This window comes from Camelus dromedarius, chromosome 12 (genome assembly GCF_036321535.1).
Source record: "Camelus dromedarius isolate mCamDro1 chromosome 12, mCamDro1.pat, whole genome shotgun sequence".
Lineage (NCBI taxonomy): Eukaryota > Metazoa > Chordata > Mammalia > Artiodactyla > Camelidae > Camelus > Camelus dromedarius.
Window position 1 is genome coordinate 39,208,664 of NC_087447.1, and position 26,617 is coordinate 39,235,280.

General features: G+C 48.1%; 1 protein-coding gene across 8 annotated transcripts in view; it reads right to left on the reverse strand.

Annotated features, from left to right (window-relative positions):
- BMAL1 (basic helix-loop-helix ARNT like 1) overlaps positions 1–26,617 on the reverse strand; it is a 354,823-nt gene that overhangs the window by 40,787 nt on the left and 287,419 nt on the right. The window lies entirely within an intron of this gene.

A 26,617-nucleotide genomic window follows, 5' to 3' on the forward strand; every position in this document is an offset into this window, starting at 1 on the left:
TGTGTGTAGGGTAATGGAAGGAGAAGGGACCAGGGAGGAGGTAAGACCTGAACCAGTGTTGCAGGTGTCTGCCTGGTGGACTGGATGGTCGGAGTGATGTTCTGGGCAGAGGACAGCTTGTGTGCAGTGGTGGTCAGGGGCCTGAAGGAGAAACCTGTTTGTGGCACTTGTGTACCCAGTCCTACTGGAAGCTCGAGATGCTTGGGAGTTCTGAAATCAAACATAAATCAAGGAGCTTGCATTTGGAACTATGGGGCTTGGAGGGCCTGTTGAGAGGGTCTCACGAGGGGCAGGGGCTGTGAATCCTGGAACTGTTTGTGAATCAAGACAGGCTGGTCTTTGTGGAAAGGATCCCCAACACCACTGCTGGAGGAGAGACTACAGCATTCAGGTCTCAGAGGGCATCGTTAGGAAGAGTCTGAGATCGAATCAAGAGGTGCAGTACCGGGCATGTATCTAGCCCAGCAAAGACACTCAGTAAATGTTTGCTGAGCGGATGGTAAAAGGGACGCCTTCCAGGACCTTTGCAAAGTCTACACTTAACGTAGGAAGGAGAACGACCTGAGGAATAGCTACGGCCGCACTGTGCTTCCTGAGAGGACTCTTGGTCCTGGCCGGAGATGCACAGACCACCGATGCGCCCAGGTGGGAAGTGGCCCAACTCCAGCTGGCAGTTGAGCAGCTGCCCAAATTTACGTGGACCAGGGTATGGAGGCAAAGCAAACAGAGAAGTCATAACAGAAGGGTCATAACTTCTTTTTGACACTGGCTGAAGGAGAAATTTCACGTGTGGAAAACAACGGACAAGCAGATGCGGATTCCTCCTTAAACAGGTTTGATAAAAAGGACTGCAGAATGCCTTGAAATCTCAGGAATGACTGATCCCCCTTTAAATATCCATGAACTACCTGAAAAGAGAACTGATGCTGCTTAGAGCTTTTAACTCACCAGGCCCTTTACAACATAGTGGTTAAGAGCATCCTCTCTGATGGCAGTGATGGTCAGGCTTCAAATCCCGCCTCCCATGGATGAGTGCCTGGGGTGCAAATCTCAGTTGCAGCACACACACGACCCTGAACTTCATGTGTCAGGGTCTCCCGACTTGGGAGACATAGACGACACCATCACTGCCCGCAGAGATGTGGTGGAGGTTAAAGGAGGCCCCCGTTATAGGCCCCCATATGTGTTAACTATTAGGATTTTGTCATTTAACCATTACAGCAGCCCTGTGAGATTGCTAATGTCAGCTCTCCCAATTTGAAAACGAGGACACTATATTTCAGAGAGGTTAAGTCCCTTGACGGAGGCCAGAGATTTTACCGGAAGGTAGATTTAAGCCCAGGTCAGTCCCATCTAAAGCCCACGGTCTTTCCGTCATGTGGCATGGCCTCCAAACAAAATGAGAGACAGGCACATTCCAGAGTGTGAAGGGATTTAACATTCTTCAAACCAGCACCTCCCAGAGGTCTGTCATGAAACATTTCTGCAGGGCTTCTCCAAACCTAGAACATGGCCCTGTGGTGGGCGAAGGTCCAGGAGCAGTGGGGTCTACGATCCCCGACACGGGCTCATCCACACGCCTTCCTGCATCTAACATCTAGCAGACAAAGGTCCTGCGGGGCACACTAAGGGGAACCTTGCTCTGCAAAATCAGGATGAGGTGATCCTCCCTCCCCTCCTTCCCTGCTGACTGCCTGGCCGGAGGGTGCTTGGTATGGCTATATCAGCCTCAGGGATCCTCTGAAAACAGCCCGGGGTCTGAGGTTCCTGTCCCACTTATCCCCACGGGTGGTCCCTGGCCATTTCCTCTGCCTGGTGCACGGCCTCGGCTTCATGCTGCCCTCTGCCTCTCAGCACCTACGTGCATCCAGCCCACTCCCGACTCTGCTCCAGGGGTTTTCCCTCCAGCCTAGACCTGGGGTTTCTCCACGCTGCCTGGAGAATGATGCGCGGAAAACGACGATGGAATCTGAAGCTGCCGGGGGAGGTAGGGGGGCTCACAGGTGCTGCCTCCCACAACAGGGTCCAGGCCTTATTCTCCTCTGTAGCCCAGTGCCCAGCGAGAGCCTGAGGGAGATACTCAATGCCCTGTCAGCTCTGGGAGGCAGTCACCTTCGGGCAAGGCTCTTCTCCCAACCCGTGGCTTTGACACATCCCTGCATTTAAGGATGGCACGGGGATGACACCCCCCACCCCCAACCAAGAAGGATTAATGAGTCATGCTCATTAACCAGACACATCACCTTGCCTCCAGATGGTGGTTGTTGGGTTTTTTCTTTCTTTCTTTTTTCCTTCTTTTTTTTTAAATGCTACAGAATAAAAGACTAGAGCTTGGCCCTAAAGACTCTGGAAGAACACTCTTTCCACCAAAAAGGTTACCGCCTGAATTTGAAAAAAGTTCTGGAAAACACCTGCGTCCTGTTCTACAGGAAACAAAAGGAGGCACTGCTGTTACTCGGAGGTAAAGGGAAGAAGGCTGCTGGGAGGTGAGCAGAGTCAAGGATGGAGCATCCTGAACGGTGCCTTGAGTTTCTGGCTAGGGCTGTGGATGGAGGCCGGTGGGGACAGTCAGAGGACCGACCCGTGACTGGGCCAGGGCACCGGGAGGCCACGGGGGCTGGGCTTTGACTCTGAGTTAAACAGGGATGGTGAGATTCCACTTAGGACATCTGGCAGCAGTGTTGAGAAGAGACTGTGGGCAGGGGGATCCCTGGGGGAGCGGTGTGGGTAGGCATGTGCAGTGGTTAGGGAGGTGGTGGTAAAAGCAGCATCACCAGTAAAGGCCAGTAAACAGACAACTAGAGTAGTCTGGGGAAGAGATAATATGCCCCAGGCCTGGTCGGAGGAGTGGCTGAATGAATTCTAGATGTATTTTCCAGCAGGCTGTGCTCACAGACAAGACGTGAGGTATAAGAAGAGTCAGGGCTGGTGGCCGTGGTAGGGTGATGAGACACTGTCAATTCTTGATATACTGTGAGGAAACAGCCAACGACGGGATTTTCTCTCTTTTTCTGATGTGACAGGTGGAGTTGGTCTGTGAACTGCACAAAGTCCCTAGCCAAGGGGGCCGGTGGGGGTGAAGATCCTACTTTCCAGGCAGTGCCCTGTGTGACGATGGAGGAAGAGGTGCCTTTGTGACATCCACTTAGCAGGGTAGGAGCCTTGGTCTGGGACATGTTCAGGGAGAGGTGCATAAGGACGTCTAAGCTGCATCACAGACTACGCTGCAGTCCGCATACCTGCCGCCCGCATTCCTGGAGCCCTGACCACCTCCTGATGACTGAGCATCACACATACCAAGGACGGAGCTGGGCAGCCAGCTCATCTGGTCCTCACAATGACCTTTTGGGGAAGGCATTATGATCAACATCATGTAGAAGATGGCACTGAGGCTCAGAGAGGTGCAGCAACTTGTCCAAGATCACAAAGCCAGGATGGGGAAATAGAGACAGAAGCCCGATGTGCCCGAATCCAGAGCCAGGACTCTGCACTTGCTTTGTTGCTTCTGCGACTCAGCAAAGAAAAGTAAAAGCTCCATCCCAAGTAGGAGGAAGAGGGCAGGGCCGGCTCGTGCCCACCTGCCTCCCACCTACAGGGCAAGGATGCAAAGGCATTATGAGGGAGACGATTTAATTGTGTGACGAACCTCAAGGCCTTCCACAGGGGCTCGGATCTAAGACGTTTCTTTGAGTGTTTCCTGACCCCAAGAATAATCCTACAAGTCCTCTTTTAACTAAAAAGGAATTGGCTCGTTTTCTTTCATCAGTCTCTTTCCTACACAAGGAATAAACAAAACTTCAGTGATTTCAGTTTCAGTTTTCAGAGTTTTGGTTACAGAAAGTGAGTGTTACGTGTCTAAGAATCTGAAAAAGCATGAGTTGTAGAGCTCAAGATACTTTTCTGGGAAAATATTCAGTGCAGGAATCACAACAAAAATAACAATGCAAAAACAGTAGCAGCAGAAACAACACACTGGGTTTTATTCTGTGCCAGGTAGTGTGTTTTCATTTAGTTCTTAAAGAAGAAGTAACTAATTCTCAGAGAGGTCAAGTAAACTGCCTGTAAACCCTCAGTGCATGAATGGGAAAGCCAAGATTCAAACTCAGGTCCATCTGACCACAAAGCTCTGTGACAGGTGAAGGAGTCTCAGTCTTTCAGAATTAAAGGGAACAAAACAAAAATAAAGCCTGCTATAAATCAATAGAAAGGCAACCACTTCAGTGGAAAAATAAACAAAGAATATGAATCAGGAATTCACAAAATTCACACAACCCATTTGTGCAGGCAGAGGCAAACCTAGGTAAAAGCAGGGAGCCAGGCTGGTCTTCCTTTCTGTAAAGATCTACATGTGGATGTTAAAAATATACATATGTGTGCAGATGGGAGGGGTGAAAAAAGAGAGATGGCAAAGATGAAAAAAGATGATCATAAAACCTGAGTCTCAGACTCCTTAAAAACATATTTTCTAAAAGGGCCAGGGGAAACATCAAAACACCTTATTTCTCTGACAATGAATGCATGCAGTTAAAGTCTGACTTCTATTACATATCCTTATGTAAAAGGGCATTTCTAAGATAAGTGAAACCATTTCTTTTTATTCCAAGCCTATCCTAAGGTTTCTCCAGCTGATTTATAAGCTAAAACACACATACACACACTCTCTCTTGTACTTTCAAAGACTCACTACAGATATTTATAACATTCTTTTCACTCTCTTGAAATAAAACTTGTAAATAATATAACCTACCAAAACTTATAATTTCAAAAACAATCAATAAACTGTAATACAAAGAAAGGAAATAAAGGTAAAATAAAAAATAATGCCCATCAATATGCACAGGTTGGGCACAGCTACTCTAGAAGACATAGTGAAAGATGCAATGAGATGCCTGTACCTATTTATAACAAATAGCTAAACCTCATATACTTGGTGATTGTGTTCCTGGAAAATTCAGTATATATTAAAGACATGCAAAAATTATTTGTGTTTATAAGTAAAACGGAGTCAGATTCCAAGCCCAGATAATTATATACAGCGTTTCAGCTACATGAATGCCCACTGAACTTTAGGAAGTTGGCTGGGATGTTAGCCAGTCCTTTGTTTTCCACGCGTTACATGGAACGTCCCTGCTGCCCCCCCGTGAAAGCCCTGTCCCCCATGTTGCAACAGCCAAACCATCCCACACATTCCCAAGATATCCTACAGGGGGCACGAGGTACCCATTCAGAAACAGCAGTATGTTTCAACTCTGTTTTCTACAAAGAGAAGGGACAAAGAGAGGTTGATATTTACCCAAAGCCATATAGGAAATCAATAGACATTATGCCTTTTGCTATGCCCATCCAGGAACTCATCTAATCCTACCAACCTTAGGGTTTTTTTCTATTATCTCCAATTTTCAGATAGAGACACTACATTTCAGGGAGGTTAGGTCACTGCTCAGGGTCCTGTTTCTGATGACAGTACCAGATTTTATCCAGTCCTTTTTCTGTTGCTTCAAGCTGCTTTCCTTGCAGGTTTCTGGGCATACACCTTGGAAACCAGCTCTCTCACTTTGCTGATTACATCTCTCGAAAATAAAAACGAGGATGCATGAAAAACAAGTGACGAAGAGAAAGATGGTTCAATCCTTCAAGCTCAGCAAGTATGTGACCAATGCCTGGACCAGGAAAGCCCAGGGGCCCCTGAGCACAGGAAGCCAACTCTCGGTGAAGTCATGAATCATCTTTCCCTAGACCCTTGGGGTAGCCTGGCCTGAGCTGCCAGGGTCAGGGCAGGATGACCAGTGTGTTCCTGCCCCAGAAGACCCCACGTCAAAGAAAATACTAAGGTCCACACTTGTCACCCTGATCCAAACTCACCACATCATGAACTCTGCAGGGCCCATTGGAGTTGGGATGAATACATCCGTGTTCAGGGTGACCAGGGCAAAGGCCTCGGCCCTGCAGTAGCTCTGTCAAAACAAAACTCTAAGGAGGCTTCATAGGAAATGATTTAACCCAGGCTCCCTTTCAAATGTTTTTTTTGCAAAATAAGTCGAAGTAGGGCCAGCCCCAATCTAATGCACCGTGGATTTACTTTGAGCGCTATGGTTGTGAAATATCATAGCCCTGCAGCTAAGGGCACAGGCGCTGGAGCCAGGCGTCCTGGGTCCAGTCTCCACTCTGCCACTTCCTTATGTGACTCTGGACAACATTTGACCTCTGCTCCTCAGTCTCCTCATTGGAAAAATGTGGATATTGACAGCACCCCTCTCATAGGTGACTGTGAGGAGTAAGTGAGATAATTCACGCGAGGGGAGCTGAGGACAGTGCCGGGCACATGGTAAGCACTCAGTGAATTTATAACATTGTCCATCATTAATATTAATGTTGACAGCCATGTCGCACAAGGCATGCGGAAGGCACTGGAGAGCGTGGACAGGGAGATAAGGGGGTGGGGACGAGAAAGGAAGGGAGCCCAAGAGCAAGAAGCATGCCACGCCTTCGGACCTTTGTTCTGTGTCGCTACAAAGAGCAAAACTAGGTCAATGAGGAAACAGCGCCAAGAGGCAGATCTGGATTAGAATAAAGGAGGACTTTCCAACAGGAGAACCTGTCCACACAGGGGGAGCAGGAGACTTGCCGTGTGGGTGCCCAAGGGGGCCAGGGGCCTGATGTCCTGAACAGCGCAGATGGAATTTTCCTGCCCAGGAGGGTGGCCAGAGGAAGTGACCCCATGCCCTTCCCCAGACCATTCTATCCCCCTGATAAGGAGCAGATAAGTGCTGATAGCCAGGGTGTGGCCCATCAGCCTGAGGGAAGGAGGGTGGACTTTGGACAAGTCTTAATATACACGAGCTCCAGGACTTTGACTTAATGCTCTCAGAACACCAGGTGGCAGCAGTGGTGGCTGCGGTGGTTCGGAGCAGTAATGGCTCAATGAACCAAAAGTGTGTCCTCAGTACCTGCGGGGGGGCCTGGCATAGTATTTCAGAGAAAGAGTGAGATGACAGGGCTGTGGCAACAAGCTATGGACATTTTCTTGGAGAATTTAAAGAATTGGAGAATTTAAAGACAGCATCAATTACGAATGCCACGGTCACCTGGGGACACACAATACGAACTGGTCAGGCCTGCTAACTCCATAGGCTAGGACCGGGGGCTGTTCCCAGCTTCCTCTCAGGAGGTTTCAGAGTGTTCTTTACCACCGAACTTTTTATGAACACACCCCCTGACCTGGGCTTACTTGGTCTCCCAGGCTGAGCTGCTCACAGGGAAAGAAGCTGGGACCCAGAGAAGTGGGCAGGAGCAGGAAACAAGACAGAGGAAGGGGAGAATCCACTGGTTCAGAGATGGGGCACCCAGCAGGTATCCTCCATCCTGAATTGTGTTACCTTTATAAACTATAAGAACTAAAAATGTTATTTTATTAAAAAAACATTACTAGGTCATGTTAAAACTACAAAATACAAATCTGAGAAGGAAATATGAAATTCCCAAACTAAAGCTCATCTGCTATTTTCCAGGTTATGGAAACTACTAATTTATACATTTTCAACCCTGAGAACTCAAAAGCAGGTACGGAGCTGTAGGTATTAAAAGATTAAGGAAGAAAATCATGGAGGTGACACTGGGGGTGTTCTGTGTACTGATTTCATTCTCTGCCACCTGGAAACGCCTGGTAACGTGTTTGAGAACCACTGTCCAGGGCGGCCAGGAGCTCACTGGGCAGGAAGACAGACACTCTCTTCTCAGTAACCCAGAGGCCCAGCCTGAGCGGCTCATTTCGGGCTCCGGAGCTGCTTGGTCGGCCGCAGGCCTGACTCTCCCCATTCCCACGGACTCGCCTGTAGTTGCAGGTTCAGTCCCCACGCATCACTGTCCTTCCCTCTCCAGTTGGCTGGCTGTCTGTGGGTAACGCCTACTGCTTCTAACGGCCAGTAATGGCTCCTCTCCCACCTGCTCCTCTCTATGCTACAGCCTCAACCACTAGCCTCCAGCACTGCCAAGAGGAGCCTTCTCCAGAAGCTTTCACAGTCACTCCTTCCTCAGCTCCTTCTGTCCCTCCCCGCCTCAGAAGAACTAGCAGCCAGGGCCCACCTGGCTCAGGTGTGTGCCGGGCATCAGCCCAGGGCAAGAGAGAAACGCTGGTCTCAGTGCCAGCTCTGGTCCATTCAATATCGGCTTCCCAGGGAGCCGCACAAAGAAGGATCCTGAGGGTCAGAAAAAGACCACCACAGGGGGTTACTACCCTTCTACCTGGGGGTCAGAGGACCGGGAATGCAGCACTCTTTTCCCACTGCTGTCCCAGTACAGGGCAGAGTGGTCCCCGGAACTTGGACCTCCTGTCCCTGGCCTGTACCCCTGTCCTTCATGCCCTTTGGCGTCTCCTTGAAATTTCCCCAAAGATAATTCCCAGGGCTCCTCCGAAAGGACATTTACATTTTTACCTGCACTGGTGCCCACCGCTACACCATACTTCCCAAGTCACTCTGCTCTCTGGGCCTCGGCTTCCCCAACCATGGAGAGAGGTACTTGAACTAGAGGTCTCTGAAGTCTCGTCCAGCTCTCATGTGCTGTGAGAACACAGGCCCCAGAGCACCGGAGTCACGTCTTTTCATGACCTGTGTGGGCGATACTTACTCAGGGTTGGGCACAGTGAGACAGCACAGCACAGCTCCTCTGAGGGGCATGGGCCCACCATCACGGGGAGTGAGCAGCCCTGCCAGGGGTACTTAGTGCTGTGGGATGTGCGCATGGAGAAACAAGCATGAAGGACAACGAAGAATGATTTTATTTCCCTTTGGGAACATAAGTGCACTATCCTATATTTATACACTCCGCCTCCTAATTTAGACAGTGTAGAACTTCTTCTGATCAGCACTCACTTGCCAATAATTTCCCTCTACATCTAAATGAAGAATAGGAGTCACATAAGTTCACAGACTGAATGGATGGTTGATTTACAAAGCCCTTAAAATGTGGCTGCGGGCCGATGCTGGCAACCCCGTAATTAGATATGGCATGCTCTGCGATGATTTTTTTCTGTTTTTTTTTTTTGTTTTGTTTTTTAACTGTTTTTCAGTAACTCAGTTTTCCTTTTGGGATGAGGGGAAAGATGGAATTTGTTAAAAATAAATCGAGATTTAGTGGCTTTTCAGCCTTCTGCTGCTTGCTGCTCATAATATTCTATAAATAAATGAAGCCCTGCCCTATAGTGCACTGCAAACACCCACAGACACTCAGAGCCAAATTCTTCTAATCATGACCCTGTGCCAGTTGCCAAGCTACTGCAAGGACCCACTTGAAAGGCGGCCATCTAGGCCATTTCCTGATTAAGCTGCCCGGTAGCAAGGAATTGAGGCCTGCTGCCTTGGCATCGTATCTAGTCTCAAAGAGTTGCTCAGTGTTCTTAAAATTAAACCTTTTTCTTGTGATTGGATTACAACTCAGAGGTAAGTGAAAAACTAACCACCTATCCATCCATCCATCCGCCTGGGTCACATGTGTGTTTAAGGTCCCCGGCTTCACACTTACATCAGACAGTAGAAGTGCATTCACAACAGTGTCTAACTGCACTGAGCAAATCAAGGTCAAACAAAAGTAGGTCAGCAATGAACGTGACAGGTGAGTCAGAGACAGCCTGCCCTTCTGTTCGGTGGCTTCCCTCACCAGTAGGTCTGGGTCACTGTTGCCCAATGCAGAGGCTGAAATGGTCATTTAAAATGCATACTATACCCCCGAGAGGGGCGATGCAGTTGGCACTGGGTGTCAGGCTGAGGGCTCTGTGGTTCAAATGCCAATGCACAAGTTGGGATGGTCCTGGGTGCCCTGCTTTCGCATGGCCTCCACAAGCCCTTTAAAAACCACATGCAGAGAATCAGGAGAATGCAGCATGCCAATCTCCCTGAGAGAGAAACTGCTCCCAGCAGCACCGGAGCGAAATGGGCTCTGGCCAGAAACTGATCACCCTCCCTCCGGACACGGAGGCTCCTCATTCAGTGTCAGCTCCACTGGGTGAGCAGATAGCAGCACTTCACAAGCTCACCAGGAGGCCTTCGAAAGGCCCTGGGACATGGCTCCCAGCCCCGGACCTCGAACTCAGAAAGGGGAGCCAGTTAGTGAACAAGCACCACTTAAAGGAGAACTGACATGGGCTCAGCAGTCAGATTTTCCAAATTCAAAATTGGGACCTCCCCTTAGAGGGCAGAATTCTTAATAGCAGGTGTCCTGGAAAACTTGGGGCCTAGGGGTCACAAAGCCCTGAGCCTCCCGCCAGAGGTCCCCCGCAGTGTCCAACCTAAAGTGGCCCTTCCTGTGGCTCGCACTCCACCTGAGGTTCTAGCTTCTTAACTTCTGAAATGATCCTGTTTCTTTGTGTCTCCTCTGATTAGAGTGAGCATCATGAGAGCAGGGCCCTCGTTCTGTCTGGTTCTTGGTTGTTTCCAGAGCAACTAGAATGCTGACTGGCTCAGTATTAGTCACTGGGTAAGGGAACCCATGCAAACCTCTGGAAGCACATCCTATGTACCAATCTCCCTCAATCCTCACAGCAACGTTAGGAGGAGAAATTATTCTCTCTCTTGTACAATGAGAAATCAGAGAGGGTGGATGCTTTTCCAGGGCTGCACACTGAATGAGTCGATGGAGCTGAATTCCAAGCCAGGATTGAAGAGTTCTAATCCTGGCTTTGAAGTGAGCATCTGTTGCTTTTACAATTTAGAAAAAGCAAAGAAGAAAAACTCTACAGAAAAAAACACGCATCAGAAAGAGCTTTATATCAAATGATCTAATAGGTGATGGATTCAGTTCCTGTGCCCAAATTCCAAGTCCCACCTCTACCTGCGGAGGGCACTGGCGCTGGAGCCTGCGCACAGGGAAGGATTCTCGGGGCCTCCTTTATGGAAGATTTGTTCCCGTCCTTCTGTGGGGACTCAAAGGATGTGCAGGGAGGGGATCAGCAGCGACACCCAGGATTCCTGCTGCTGTTACAAACAGCAGGCCTATTCTCTGGTTTGCTGCGAAGGCTCCAAGGAGGGGCCTACAAGCAAGTTAGAGAAGACTGGGGAGTTAAGATGCTTGGAATCTGCCTGCTCCAGACCTGTACCTTGAAAACTGGAATGAAAAAAAAGGGAAAGGGAGCACACCTTTTAAGATTAAAACTTCAAAAAAACTTTAAATGAAAAAATAGAGATCTACATTCACCTGAATTTAGAACACTAAACCCTACTGAAGTTAAGTGTATGTATCTTCATCATCTATATGTCACAATAAAATTCCTGTTAGTCTGATATTTTGGGCCAGAAAACCCTCTCCAGTCTGCCTGCTAGATGCAGGTTATGGCTTGGATTAATGTGCAAATCAGCAGGTCGGTCTCATCAAAGTCACCAGGCCAGTTTTAATGCGAGGATACATTTCTCAAATATGGGAAAGAAATGAAAATGGCAAATCGTGTCAGTAAAACAAGTATTTTCAACTGCTACTAGGATGGCCCAGTTGCTTTCAAACACAAACATCCTAGAGAAACAGAATACCCTTCAAAGCTGTGAATGAGGAGCCACGGGAGGACAAAAGAGCATGTAAGCTAACCTTCCGGATCTGAATTTCTCAGCCAGGATCCCTGGGTGAGCTCTGGGGAAAATGCTGGGCTTATGTGCATTTTATGGAGAGAGGCTCGGTAAATTTCACCAGCTTCACAAAGTGACCCCAGAAGCCGGGGTACCCACCAGCCCTGTCTGCTGCAGCTCCTGTTTTCTCTGGAGAAGGCTGCTGATATTATTAACACCTACATAGGAAGCCCCCCCGGCTTTCACAGTAGACAAGGTAACAATGACAATCGGGGAAAACCATCCAAGCTCTTGCCTGAACAGCCCAGCCACAGGGAACTGCCCAGTCGATGAATGAAAAGAGGTCACTGGCTGGAAGAGACTGAAGAACTGAGCCCACTGTCCAGGTGGGAACAAATGGCACAACCAGAAAAGACCAAGAGAGCAAACTTAGGGAGCAACAGCGTGGGACAGGAGGAAGAACACAGGCTCTGGAGCCAAGCAGAGCTAGGTTCAAATCCTGGCTCCATCTAAATGCTAGTCAGGTAGCCTTGGGATGAAGATGGTGAAGGTGAAGAAAACAGCAACTACAATGAGCTATTACTTACTGACAGTACCAAGTCCAGCCTTTAGGAAACAAGCACTTATGTACTTATGAAATAACATATGTTATTTCATTTAGTTTTCATAGCAACCCTGTGAACACTATCTTATCTCTCTTTTCTAGATCTGGAGAAAGAAGGTTAAAAAGATTAATAGCATGCCCAAGGTCCACAGCTAGGTGAGATTCAAACCCAGGTCTGCATGACTCTCAGCCCAGGCTCTTAATTAGTAAGCTTCACTGCACTGCCAAGCCTCAGCTTCCTCGTCTGTGAAAAGGATAATAATACCCCCGCAGGGTGGGAAGGATTAGACAGAACGCATGTGGAAGACTTAACACAGTACCCAGCACACAGGAAGCTCTACAGTGTAGCTATTAATGTCATTCCTACGACATCTGGACCTTTGGGAGAGAGAAGGAGACGTGGGAGGTGGGCAGCTGGCTACACAGATGGTGCAGCATTTCACGTCACAGGGCTCGGCAAACAGGATTAGGAACGTTGGACCTAGGCTTAAGAGCCAGGGATGGCCTGCTCTCCCTTAGGGACAGACAGGGGACAGCTTAGCAAGATGGGTAAGAACACGTTTACTCAGAGATGAAAGGCTTTGCATCAAAACTTGGAGAGGACTGGGGATTTGGGGAAGAAGGAATAATTCAAGCTCTAGAAGAAAGTTCTCAGACAGTATGGCTATGCCTGGGCTAGGAATGTGGGCCCATTGTCGGTCTGACTCCCTGACACCCAAGAAAGGACAAGAGTTCCTGTGCATGTTTGTGATAAGGGAGATACTGAACCCCCAAGTTATCAGTAACCCCCACCTGGAACTTGAGCTGAGCCAAGGCATTCTTAAAAAAAAAAAAAAGAAGGATTTGTTAGAGTGAGTCTCCTTTGGAGCTAAATATGAAGAAATGTACCCATTGCAAGAAAGAACCAGTGGCTTATAGTGTGTAAGATCAGGGACCCACCTGCAGGAAGGAGAAGCAGACTCACTGGTATCATCGTGATGACCTTCTTAGTGAGAGACTGAACAGGGAGTCTATAGGGCAGCAGAGCCACTCCTCAGAGAGATAAACGCACTGCAGAGGATGTGACTCTTGGAGCCGACATTTGCTTGGAGAGAAAAACATCATGGAGTGCCACCAGCCTCTCCCGGACCAGCTCATCTCCTCCTGTTTTTCTTTTAAAAGAATTGCTATGCTGATTTATTCCAGTAGGAACCAAAGATACTCAAAGGTCTTCACAACCTGTCATCGGTCCCCTCTTCTCCATCCCCACAGCTCTGCATACGGCTCGGCATCAGTTTCCTGGACCATTTTAACTGCCTCTAACTAGTTCTGCTGCGTCCTCCTACAGTCCAGCCTCCACACTGCCACCAGCTGGCTTTCTAAAATAAAAGTGCTGACCACGTCACTCACCTCCTAGAAGACGTCTACTAGATTTGCACTGCCCGTGGAATAAACACCAAAGTCTTAACTTGCATTCATTCATTCACTCATTTTCTTCATCACCAATTTAATGTCGGATGACCACCTACTGTGTGCCAGGCTCTGTTTAGGTCCTGGAGACAGAGTGGTGAATGAGACAGATAAGACCAAGGGCCTATCCTCATGGATTTACATTCCAGTGGAGAAAACAAGCAATAAAGAAGACAAATAAATATATAACATAAAATCAGGTGCTAATGAAGAAAAATAAGGGTAAGAGGACAGAGTGATGGGGTAAGGGGTGGGGTAAGGCAGTGCTTTTTAAATAGAGGAAAGACTATCTGAACATAGACCAGAATGGAGTGAAGGTTGTCAGGCAGAGATGTTGGGAAAGAGTAATCCATGCAGAGAACAGTTAAGTGCAAAGGCCCTGAGGCAAGAAAGAGGAACAGCAAGAAAGACACAGAGGCTGGAAGGGAGTAAGCAAAACAGAGAGTGCTAAGAGGTGAGACCAGAGAAATAGGAAGGACTGGCAGGCTAGGGCCAAGGAGTTCAGATTCTATTCCTAGGATGCTATGTTTTGAGCAGGGGAATGACATGATCTGTTTATTTTTTAAAAGGTTACTCTGCCTGACTGTGTGGAAGGCTGCTAGCAGTGAGGCCAGAGTGGAAGCAGGGAGACCTGCTGAGAGATGGGATGGCGGGGAGAGGGGTGGCGTCTGGATGAGGGTAGGGAGGTGTGGCAGCTTTCAAGATATACTGTGATGGAGCAGCTGTCAAGGCTGCAAACAGACAAGGTGATGAGCAAGGGAAGGAGCAGGGTCAAAGATGCCAACATTTTGGGCCTGGATAACCAGGTAAATGGTGGGGCCACAGAATGTGGGAGAGACTGGGGAGGAGCAGGTTAGGTTTTTGCCTAAGACTTCTATTTAGTTATGTCAGGTCTGGGATGCCCATTACACACAGAAGGATGGATGATGAGTGGGAAGTGGGTATGTGAGTTGGGGGGCTTGGGAGAAAGGTCCAGGGTCGTCAGTCTATAGATGACCACCAGGACGTGGCAACACAGGTCCTCCACTCCTTGGCCCCGGCTCCAGACAGGCACCCAGGGGCCCTTGCCCCTGCCCTGTGGCTCCTCCTGCCTGGCATGCTCTGCCTGGACTTCTGCAGTGTGGACTACCCCTCACCTCTTAAGATTCACTCTAAGTCACCTCTTATCTCCTGGGTCCCCAGGAGAGGGCCTAGGTCCTCTTCTCCCATGGCACCCTATGATATGTCTGGGTGACAGTACAGCCCTGTGTCACACTGTATATTTGCACCTTTCCCTCGTGAGTCTTGGGGGCAGTGGCTATGAGTCGATTCCTCTCCGTATCCCACCTCCTCACATGAGGCCTAGGCACAGCGAACATTGGCTAAGTGAGCGGAGTTCCCCTCTGTGTAGAGAGACGCAAGAGAAACTATAACAAGCAACTGACTCATGCCGCAGCTGCTGTCTGCAAGAAGAGACAGGGCAAGAAGGCAGAAGCCATCAAGGAAGCACCAGCAAAGCTCAGTGAGCTGTACCCAAGCTTTGAGGAGGGCTTCCAGAAATCCGAGAGGCAAGTATCAGGGCATTGCAAGTGTAATGAACACTGCACCGAGGGAAGGTATTTTGGGTTTCTGCCACAGAAACAGCAGCAAGTCCCCAGCCAAAGCACAGAGACAGAGAGAAGGAAACCGACATTGTTCACAGGCACTCCCATCATCCAGACAGTGAGCCTGGAAACAGGTCCTACTCACCTTCCTTTACCCACACGGACAACGAGGGTCAGAGAGGTTGGAGGATGTGCCCAGGGCCACAGAGCTGGCAGGTACAGGAGCCATGATTCACACTCAGGTCTTCCTGAAACCAAGGCCTGTGTCCCTTCCAGCACACTCCACAGCCTCGCTCCATCACAGGAGCTCCAACAGCAGTGGGCAGGATGGTTAGGGAGCACCTGGGCCCCGGATCAGATCGCAGGGAGGAAATGCAGCTCCTGGTTGGGGGGATGTGGTTTGCCCACTGGTACTGGGGAGTCACCAGCAGGACGAAGCTGGAACCTCAGTCTCTGACTGGCAAACCTAACCCTTAGAGCGCTGCGCCTGCACCCTGTCATTTATTCCTTAAAGGGCAGAGACGGAGCAAAAAAAAAGATTCTAACAGTCGAACCTATCTGCTACCCTAGAAATAAAAGCGAGACAAAAGTGAAATTGTGGTTTTCATCAATTACTGCTACTGAATGATTCTGGGAGCCCTGTAATAGGGAGGAAGCTACGTGAGGAGAGCCTTCATTGCACTGAGCAGGTTACAAAACCAGCAAAATCAGGGCAAGACCCTGAGCTGGGCAGCAGAGGATGATGGGAAAAGAACCTGAGAGCAGAACTGTGGCTCTCCACGCTTGTGTAATAGTCAGTATATTTAACTCTCTAAGCCTCAGTCTCCCCATCTGTAATAAAGAACTAATAGTCAAAAAAAAAAAAAAAAAAGAACTAAATGTTGAATGGCTGGTAGTTCGTTCACTGCTGAGAAGGCAAAAGAACTTATTCATGCTGTAGAAAAAAGGAACAGAAAAAAAAATGCCAAAGCTTTTGTAAAACTTAGCAGAGTGAAATAGCATCATCCTCTGAAGATCTACTAAAGCATAAAGAAATTCTTTAAGAAACTGTGAGTAGCTGAGTATCTTAAGCTATGGCAGGAAGGAGAGACAGAATGAGAGGGAAAAGGAACAAAAGGGAAAAGAGAGAGAAGATGGATTTGAATATATAGCTGCATTGTTAAGAGTCAACAGAAGCTCACATACACATATATACAAAATAATGTAACTTTATTACTAATGGATAGAATTGCCTATTAAGTATGTATAGCCTTATCGTCTCCATTGAACTCCTATTCATCCCTCAATACCCTACCTGTTTGAAGCCTTCTGCCACCCCATTCCACCTAAAGGTTATTTAATCTTTCCTCCATTAACTGATTCTTTTTATTGCCCAAATTACACTGTGTCTGCTCTGTATTTGCTTGTCCCCTACCAAATGGTGAGCTCCTAGGAGTACACACTGTTTATGATTCATCTTTAGGCCCATGTGGTGGCCTTGCCCTGGCTCCAGGATCCCCAGCCAGCAGCCACTAGTTTGGAGCATCCCCAGGGGAGAACCTTCTTTCTATGGCAGGAAAATGAGAGAGGACTCACATTTATAAAGTGTCTATTCTACGCTGAACATCTGAAAGGCACCTTTCAAATCTTAATTCATGTATCTCTCAAAATGCCCCTATGAGAGAATCATTATCCCCATTTTTATAAAAGAGAATACTGAGGCTCAGAGAGGTGAGGTCAACAGCCAAAAGCGCGTAGTGCTAGTGGTAAAAGTGATGGATTTGAACTGGGTCTATCTGACTCCAGATCCCTGTTTTCACTAGACCAGATTACCCTGCACGGATCTAATAAAGCTGAGGGAATCTTGGAAGGATAAGTGGTCTGGGCATCAAATCTACCTGCAGGCTCAGAAGTAGGGTTGGCGCTAAGGAGCTTTGGCCAGTACAGGAGAACCTGTTAGCAAAAGCCTGACACCAGGTCAAAGAGGCAGAGAGGAGTTCTCTGCAGAAGATGGAATTCAAAATTTCACATGCAGTTAGCAGGTGAGAAGCTGACCATCTCCAGAGACCTGTTCTCTTTAAGGAGAAGGAAGTATAGTCTGGATCCGCAGTTCTCAACCATGTGTGATCACTTCAGGCCCCTGGTCAAGAATTCATAGATCCTTCCCAAGGGCTAAGGAAACATTTGAGGACATGACCATAAATGTAAGCACTGCTGGGAGAAAGCTGTGGACAGAAGTGACCACAGGAAGTCTGGGCATGTCACTTTCCCTTTCCTTTCTCCACCTCCCAGCTCAGTAAAGGAAACTTCCATGGTGTCCTGTAGGCAAAGAGCTACTTCTTGACCTCACAGGGATCTGATTCCACCATATTTGGAGTCAGAAGATCTGCATCCAGTGCACTGACCCTTCCTGGCTGTGTGACACTCACTAGATCAGACCTTTGGGCCCAAGTGTTTCCATATATAAATGGGGGAACAAGGGAGGGCCTGCTTCACAGGGAGGTCGTAGGGACGCTATAAGCCAATACATGCGGGAAGAACCTGTCAATGTAAAGGAAGAAAAGAAGAAAAAAAGAGCCTGTCATATATAAGGAGGGGTGCTGGGAATCCATGGGTTCCTCACCACATCACCTGCCGTCTCCCCCTCCCCAAGGCCTGGCACTCCCTGGTATAGCCTGTTTAAATGCTAACCTGACCTTTGTACAGGGCTCAGCCCTTGGTAGGAAAGACAAGGCGACCCTGGTAGAGTCATGGAAAAGGAAGCTGTGATTTGGCTGTTATTCTTCCAAAGGCTGCCTGGCACAACTGAAATCCTCAAGTAAGTATTTAATAATTAAATTGGTTACAAAAGTTTGGGAACATTTTTGTCACCTTGCAGGACAAGAACCATCACCAAAATCATAGTATGAAAATTTTCTAATTAAACCTGCAGACATATATTTCGAATGCTTTTCTAAGACAAATGTGTCATTTTGATGGCATCTTTGTGAGTTTTTAAAGTTTACTTTACTCATGCATGGTTAAGCAAAAGCTAGATTATTAAAGCCATAATTGGATACTCTTGGGAGGTGCATGAATTGGTACAGCCTCTTTGGAAGACAATTAGGCAATATTGATTCAAATTTTCAAAGCAAACTATTTAAGCCCCAACTCCCACTTCCAGGTGTCTATACCACAGAAAATCTCATACCAAAGTTCACAGGTGGGTGTAACAATTTCCCCAGCAGCAGTGGTTGCACTGGCAAATATCAGCAACAACCTGGCTGTCTACCAATACAGGGATGATTAAATATATTTAAAATGCACCCATACCACGGAGTACAATTGTTAAACATAATAAGGTACATTTATCTGTACATATTGACTTGAAAAGAAAGGCATTACTAATTGACAGTTGGCTAAAAAAATAAAAGCTGCAGAACTATATGCATAGAGAAATTCTATTTCTACAAATAAAACAAAAAAGCATGTAGGTTAGGGTAAGGGCAAAGGAGGTGGGTGCTGGGGGATACAAACTAATGGAAAAGTCTAAGGTTATACCCAACAAAGTCTCAAAAGTGCCTCTCTTGAGGGAAGGTGGGGGGTGGGGGGGAGGCGTGGGTCACAGAAGTTAAGTTAATGCACTTCAGTGTCTGAATTTGTTATGAGTGTATACTTTCATGATGGCAAAAACAAAAAAAATTAAAAGCTCATAGAATAATAATAATTTTAAAAATTGCTCCCCTAAAGTAAACACCGTGGGACACAGCACCTCCTCTCTCACCCCTGCATGTGGCCACCAGTCCTGTGAGTGCTCACTGGCCAGGAGTGGGCATGGGCTTGCCCGAGAAGAGACTACAGATGGGGATGGTCTCCAGTACTGAGAATCTCCAACTCCTCTCCTCTTTCAATAAGAGTTCTGCCAAATTACAACTATTTCAAAGAGATGGCTAATAAAAAGCACTAAGTAGCTTTAATTGCTCAAATTTACAACATCATAAACTACTGAATTACAGCAGGTCATTTGTTTTCAACCTCCCTTAAATAGGGAAAATCAAAAGTTATATTCTGCAATAGCCAGCATTTTACGTTGACTTATAAGTCTTGCTGAAGACTTCTTAAAAACTGTTAATGAGGAAACCCCACAGGGAAGAGAGAAGGTGACTCTGTTAAACCCAAAAGAGCCTAAATAAAACTACAGCATGGGGTTATCATAAAAATGACAACTTCACTTAGTGGGTGAAATAATCTTCCTTTCTATGGTCAGAGTTGCTGGTGAAAAGAATTCTGAATTGACGCAGTGTCTGGAGTTGGTTACGTTTAGCACAGACTAGAATCTCCACTAGCTGCAGGTCGTGTACCGGTGCGGGGGGAGCAGGGCCAGGGAAGCGAGAAATGAGTCCCCATAAGAGGCACTGCCACATTTCAGCGCCGCCACGAGGGAAGATGGACCCAACACTGCTAGACCTTCGCATTTTCGTGACGAGCTGGAAATCCAGATCTCTAGACAAAACCTACCAATTTTTAAATGTTAGCCACTAATGTAGAAGTTTTCAAACATTGTGAGCACTGAAAGAAACACATCTGCAGGCCAGATGCAGCCAGTGAGTAGAGAATCTTCAACCTCTGCCTAAAAGTATCCATATTTTTTAAGATTGTTGTAATCTATGTTCGATTTTATTTTGGGAAGGATGGGAAGAGGCAGGGTAATGGGATGGGATGGAGATAAACACAACAGAGGCAAGCACTTGATGTTAAGAAAATATTTCTAACATACTTGAGAAAACAATAGTAGTTGTCTATGTCAAATTCTGAATAAATTGCTTAAATTTACTCAGCTATTCTAGGCACAAAACTCTGATAGAATTTCTTAAGCAAATTCTTGGGAATCTGTTCCAAGCAAATGCCCACAGTTTATTGTCAATTAACTTACAAGAACTTACTAGGCCACATGTACTATCACAAAAAAATTTGATAATACCACCAGCAAGCACAGAATTGCTCCTGCGTGCCAGGTGCCACTCAGGTGTTTGGCACCTGGGATCACCAGTGTGGTCACAGAGCCCTGGGCAAGATTCCAATAAAGGCCTGTCTGACAAATCTCCCTCCAAAACAAAAAACAAAAATAACAAGGAACTAGACTCAACACCATACAATTGTGCTCAGTCATTTTTCTCAAAGCCCAAACAATAAGATGTATTTGTGCTAATAACATCCGCACACAATCGGCAGTTCACAAGTGCTTTTCCTACATACCATCTCACTCCTCACAGCCTTTACCTGCCTTTTAGACTTTGTATCTTGTCCAAAGTCTTCTTGCAGTTATTGACAATACTACTTTAAAAACAACACTAAAATGATAACAGATATTTGGCATTTTCTACATGCTGGGTATAGTGTGAAGCATAGTTTCATTTCACCTTCTCAAGAACCTCATAGAGATGATTACTATGATCACTGACCCATTTTATAAGTGAGAAAACTGTGGCTTGGAGAGCTCGGTTTGTCTTAAGCTTCACCACTAGCAGGAACAGAGCTGATATTGTGAAGCAGGTCTGCCTCCAGGGCTGAGAACAGTGTGCTGGGTGCCAGCGGCCCAGAGGCCATCTGTCTGTCCACTGTAAGCTGATCTCAGTTTGTTGCCAGCAAATGTACCCAAGGCGTGGCTAAGGTCCTCCTGCTTCCCCTACCCTGCCCATGCCCACTTTCTCCACTTGGTCAGAAGACATTTTTTATTTTTTATTTTTTCCCACTCAAAACCAGTGTGAGTCACTTGGAGCTCAGCCAGCCTGGCCCTGGAGGCCTGGTGAGGTGTGCCTGGGGGACTGGGCTTCCCTGCTGCCAGCAGAGTAGCATGGTACCGTGCCAGCCTGCTGGGGTCTAGACGGCGCTTTCACATCACTGCTGTCTGAATGAGGTCTGGGAAGGGGACCCTGATAGTCACAGCAACCCTGCAAAATGGTCACCGAGGTACCAAAGTGGGGGTCAGGGAGAGGGGAGGCGCCTTTGGCTAGAGAGGAGGAAAGATCTATTTGGCCAACAGCTCTGTAATATCTACTATTCAAAGCCCCATATTGGGCCCCTGAAAGAGGGAGACATGGTCTCTAGCGTGCACAAGGATAAATCATGTATGTAAAAACATTGAGCAAGAAATACACACACACCCATACACACTCACCAGCACAGGCATGCACATTCATTCTCAGAATCACAAGCAGCTGCTCTTAGGGTAACAACTTCTGTCCTCTTACCTCCTCTGTAGCCCACTCAGTCCTGACTATACAGGGGGCTGCCCTGCCACAGAGGCCACACCAGGGCTGATCCCAGTCAACTCTGGAAGGACGAAGAGGGCAGGCACAGAGGTCAGGACAGCCCGGGGTGGTCAGAGCCATCCCTAGAGTGTGTGCAGGTCCAGAGGAGCAGAGGAAGGGTGCAGGCTGTGTCCAGAGGGAAGAAAAGGGTCCCCCTCCTTACACAAGGATGAGGATGGGTTTGCAGGTGGAGGAAAGACAAAGGCAGCCAGTCCAGCACAGACGCTTCCTCAGCACTGCTGGCTCTGACATGAACACGGAAGAGAGGGTGCAGGCTAAACTGTAGGGGGCCCGAGGAAGCCCCTTTCACATTCACAGCCCAGACTCTGGTGATGCAAGGGGCCAGGAGAACCAGCAGGTGAGCCGCCGTCTGGGCGGGCAGGCTGTCTGTCAATTCAGTGTTGAGGTCATGCTCCTGTCGACCTGGAGGTGACGGGGCTGCCAGTGGGAGAATGAACACTCATTCATCTATAACCACACAGGTAAATGTAAGACGGCCTCTGGGATGAGAGGGAGGATGGGCTGCTGAATGCCAGGTAGAGGGGCCCATGAAGCACAGCAGAGTGGGTAGGAGCACAGCCCTGGGTGGGTGCCCAGGGGCAAACCCTGCTCGCACGCCCCCAGCTGATCTGGGCCTTGTCTCTTGGAAAGGGATCTTTGGGGTAATAATAACCCTGACCTCAGCCAATGCCTACTGAGGCCTTAACACTAGGCGGTGACCCACCAAGCACTGTGACGGGGCCTGCCCCACGGTGAGCAGGCAGTAAGCAGCATGAAGTGATAAAGTTAATGGTGATGAGAAGACCTGGGTTTCTTATCGAGGAGGTCAGGGAAGGAAGGCTTCCCATGAAGAGACAAATCAGCTGCTATCCGAAGGGTGGATGGGCATAAACCAGGCAAAACAGAAGGAAAATGAACTCCATGCAAGGGAACGGCTCCTGGGAAGTCCCTGAAAGGTGAGCAGCGGCAGCAGCAGCAGTCTTCCCAGGCAAGGAACGCAGCCCCAGGGGCCCCTGGAGCACGCTGGCCAGCAGGATACCTCTCAGATGAGAACGGCTTCTTCCAGGAATCTTCTTCTCAGATCACTACGAAGAAAAGCTGCGTTCTCAGCACAATGTCCCAGGTCTGGGGCAGAACGAGGAAGGGAAGGAGAGGCAACAGTGTCAAGCTGAAAGCCCCACATGAAAACGTGAGAAGGTGCAGGTCAGTGCCTAGGTGCACTGATGCAGCTGCTGCACGGAACACAGACACGGACCTGGCACCCCTGGGCTCAGAGCCTCTTCCTATTTGCTACTGCTACTCCTTGTATTCACTGAGGACTTGACAAGGCTCCAAATGAAGATAAAGATGCTGTCAGGCACCTCCAAAAGGACCACTAGCTATCTTCATCCCCCAGCCAGAAGAGCACTCTCAGCTGGACTATGCGAGGAAAAAGCTGTCAGCAGTTAGCAAGAATCATTATTTTGGCTAATTTAGGAAATTTGGGATTCATCCAGGAAGCTGGGTGGACCTCATTCCTGAGCATTCCTTAATGGACTATTTTTCATTTTGAATTGCTTTACTATCCCATCAACAACCAGAGTTAAAAATAAAAAAGTAAGAGGCAAAGAGTATAGAGAAGTTACATTCCCAAGGCCACAACACGCTGGGAGACACAGAAGGCGGCCACAGACCCAGGCCCACAACAAAGGGGAGGCCCTACTCAACACAATAGCCAATGAACCTCCAATTTCAAATACACCTGATCACGCTATAAATCTGTTGTTTGGCTGCACAAATAGACTTTGCTATCCTCCCTCTTTCAACAAACACTTCCTGAGCCAGGTACACTGTGCTGGCACCGAGATCCCAGAGATTTTGTGTGTGTGTGTGTGTGTGTGCACGCACATGCATGCCCCACCCTTAAGGAGCTCAGTTTACTGAGCATAACAGATATTAAATCAACACTCAGGCTGATAAGTGCTTTGGGAAAGAGAGCAAATGCAGTGTTCTGGGAGCCAGCAGGAAGGTCATCTCCAGGTCACAGAGAAGTGCAGGGAGGGGAAGGAAGGTGTCCAGAAGAGCAGAAACCTGAGCTAAGTTACCAAAATGGGGAGCAGGGGGTGGGTCATTCCCAGGAAAGGGCCCAGCTCTGGCAAAGGCACCAAGAGGTGATGGCCGTTGGGAGGTTGGGCTGAAGCTAGAAAGACGGGTTAGGGAAAAAGTGAATCAGGGAAGGTGGCCAAAGGCCAGACTCTGAACAGACTGCAGGCCCGCACGTGGGGCTCAGGTTTTATTCTATAAGCAATGAGGGGTTCTTGGAGTTCTAAGTAGAAGAAGGCATGACAGATGTGCGAGACAGAAACATCACGCTGCCAGGAACGCAGGGGTGGAATGAGGGAGGACAAAAGTGGACACAGGGAGAATAATGACAAGGCCACTGAAACGATCCCAACGAGAAGTCCTAAATGAAGGGGTAGGGAGGGAGGAGAATGGAGGGAGTGATAAACTAGAAGATGGTCTCTTCCGGATGAGGTAACCAATGGAAGATGACAGCTGAGGGAAAGGACAAAGCCAAGGGCAACTCCTGCAGTCAAAACAACTGAAGGGGTGTCATCCCACCCAAGGCAGGCACCCTGGGGAGATGGACACATTTGGTACCAGGCAAGGGCTGAGTTGGATGTGCCCATGTGTGGGACAGCAGCCAGGAGGGAGGGCTGGGAGGGGGCTCTGGGCTGGACATGCAGACCTGGGTGACTTCAGGACAGAGGTGAGCATGGATGAGCTCACCCGGGGAGAATACTTGGACTGACCTGAAAGGGATCAGGCAAAACCTTATTAAGCTAGAGACAGAGAAAAGAGAATCAGCGCAGCGGTGTGAGAGGGAGCACTTCACCCCGCCAGAGACACGAGGCCCCTCTGGCCCCAGGAGGGAGCTCTTGCTGTGGGGAGCAGTTAGCTAGGTGTTAGCAACCACGGCCAAGCAAAAGCATCATCACGGGGTATGGGCAGCTCTGCTGACGTATCTGTGGTCACCCCAAAGAGCATTATTACGACTTTTTCCAGAGCATTTATCCTACCTGCCTGACCTTAGACTGCACATCTCATCCATCTACTCTGTCTCCCCGGCTAGCACGTCTGCCTCATGAGGACAGAACCTGTCCTGTGTCACCTCTGTAACTGCGGTGCTGAGAGCAGTGCCTGGCACACAAAGGTTGAGCTCCTGTCCCAGGTGGCCCAGCTCGCAAGAAGCAACAAATATTTAGTGAGCACATGCTACATGCCTGACACCAGGGTGGGTGCTGGGGGACAGGGAGAAACAAGACAAAATAGGACCCTGTCCTTGGAGCCTGAAGTTGGAGTTAGACAGAGAGAAATACAAGTATTTAAACAAAAAGCAGATTGTTTAACTGCCATAGAGCCAGGACTGGAATCTGACTGTCATGCCTTCTAGTGAGATTTCCTTTCCAAGCCCAAGACTGTCATCTTCTCCAACTAAAGGAAAATGTTAGCTGGGGGAACAGTTAAAGCAAGTGTTTGGTCTTAGTCTCTTCCAGAGATCCTACACTTCATCCACCCTTTTAAGAGACTCCTAAGAAGTGGAACCACACACCATAGGCTCTGAATATTTAACCTTAAGAGCTCATTCTGTGTCTAGTCCTTATACGTGAGCAGGAGGAGAAATCTGAGACTTAGTGGGGAGAAAACAAAAAGCAACATAAACCAGGGGTCAGATAGATCAAGGTTCAAATCCCTTGTAACCTTGGGCAAGCTACTCAACCTCTCTGCGACCTGATTTCCTGATTGCTGAAGAGGGAACACTAACTTGCCTGTCGTAGGCTGTTGCAAAGATGAAAGCCAACGATACCTGTGGAGCACTCAGCACTGTGCCTGGTACACAGTAGGAGTTCATAAAACAGGGGCTCCAAACCAGTTCCACCTGTTGCTCTTATGACTCAGTCTCTAACTGTTATATTCATGAAAACCTAGCCAAAAACTACTCAGAATTCAAACCAAAGAACACACACTCCAAATACTCAGAGCTTACATTGATATCTAGTTAAGTGACTTGAGGAAAGATCTCAAATTCTCACACTTGGGCAGACCCTGCAGTAAGGAGTTCCACTTCAATTTCTTACTCTCCCCTACCATCTCCTCCAATTCAAGCAAATGCAACTAGTTCCCCAGCAGATCACATCTTGTCTCATGGCAAGAGGCCAAACATGGGCTGGATTCCGTTGGTGCAAGTTTGGGCAGAGCTCTGAACACCACACCTCAAAGAACGCACAAGAGCACAATCGCCAGCCTGAGGTACACACAGACTCCCAGACACAGCTTGGCTCCGGAGAAGGACTTGAGAACCGGTCACAGCACGCTTTGCTTGCCTCAAAGCTAAAGAAAAGGTTATTTTGGCATGCAGATGCTGAAATCTCTGTGTCTCCCTCCTTTTACTACCTAAACTCTCCATAAGTGGTCTATTTCACTAACGTCTCCAATTCTTTATCCCTCATTTATGTCTGACCTCATGCAACCTGGCCTCCTCCCCCCTTCCCGTCTCATGGCATCACATTCCTCAAGGTTGGCCATAACTACCTCATCACCGATTCGGCAGCCTCCCCTCAGGTCCCTTCTCCCTGGTCTCTGCTGCCCCATCTTCTTCTCTTCCTGGGACTCTCTCCTCCTTGGCCTCTGCTTCTCTTCCACCCTCTGCTTCCCATCCCAGAATTACACACATTCCCCAAGGCTCGGCCCTCTGCTCATCATGGGGAGAACTTAATCCTATGGCTTCTGCTCTGCGTCTCCAGGCCTACCTTTCTCAGTTCAGGCTTCAGCCCCACATTTCCAACTGTCTACTGGACAGTTCCTGTTGATGAACCACTGCCATCTCGAAGTCAGTGTATCTAAAACTGGATGCATCTACTCCCCTTCTACCTACATTTCTGCCAATGGCACCATTGTGAACGTTCACTCAAGTTTAAATTTTCTTTTTCTTTGGCTCTTAAAGTTTAAGAAGACCGTTAAGTCCTACAGTTCCCCCTTCACAATATCTCTCCTATGGGTCCTTGGCTCCATTTTAACCACTGTTAACCACGTGACCTCATGCCTGGATTGCTGCTGCTGCCTTTAAGCAGGGCCCGTGCCTCTTGTCCAGCTATCAGATGAATGTCCCTAACATATTACTTC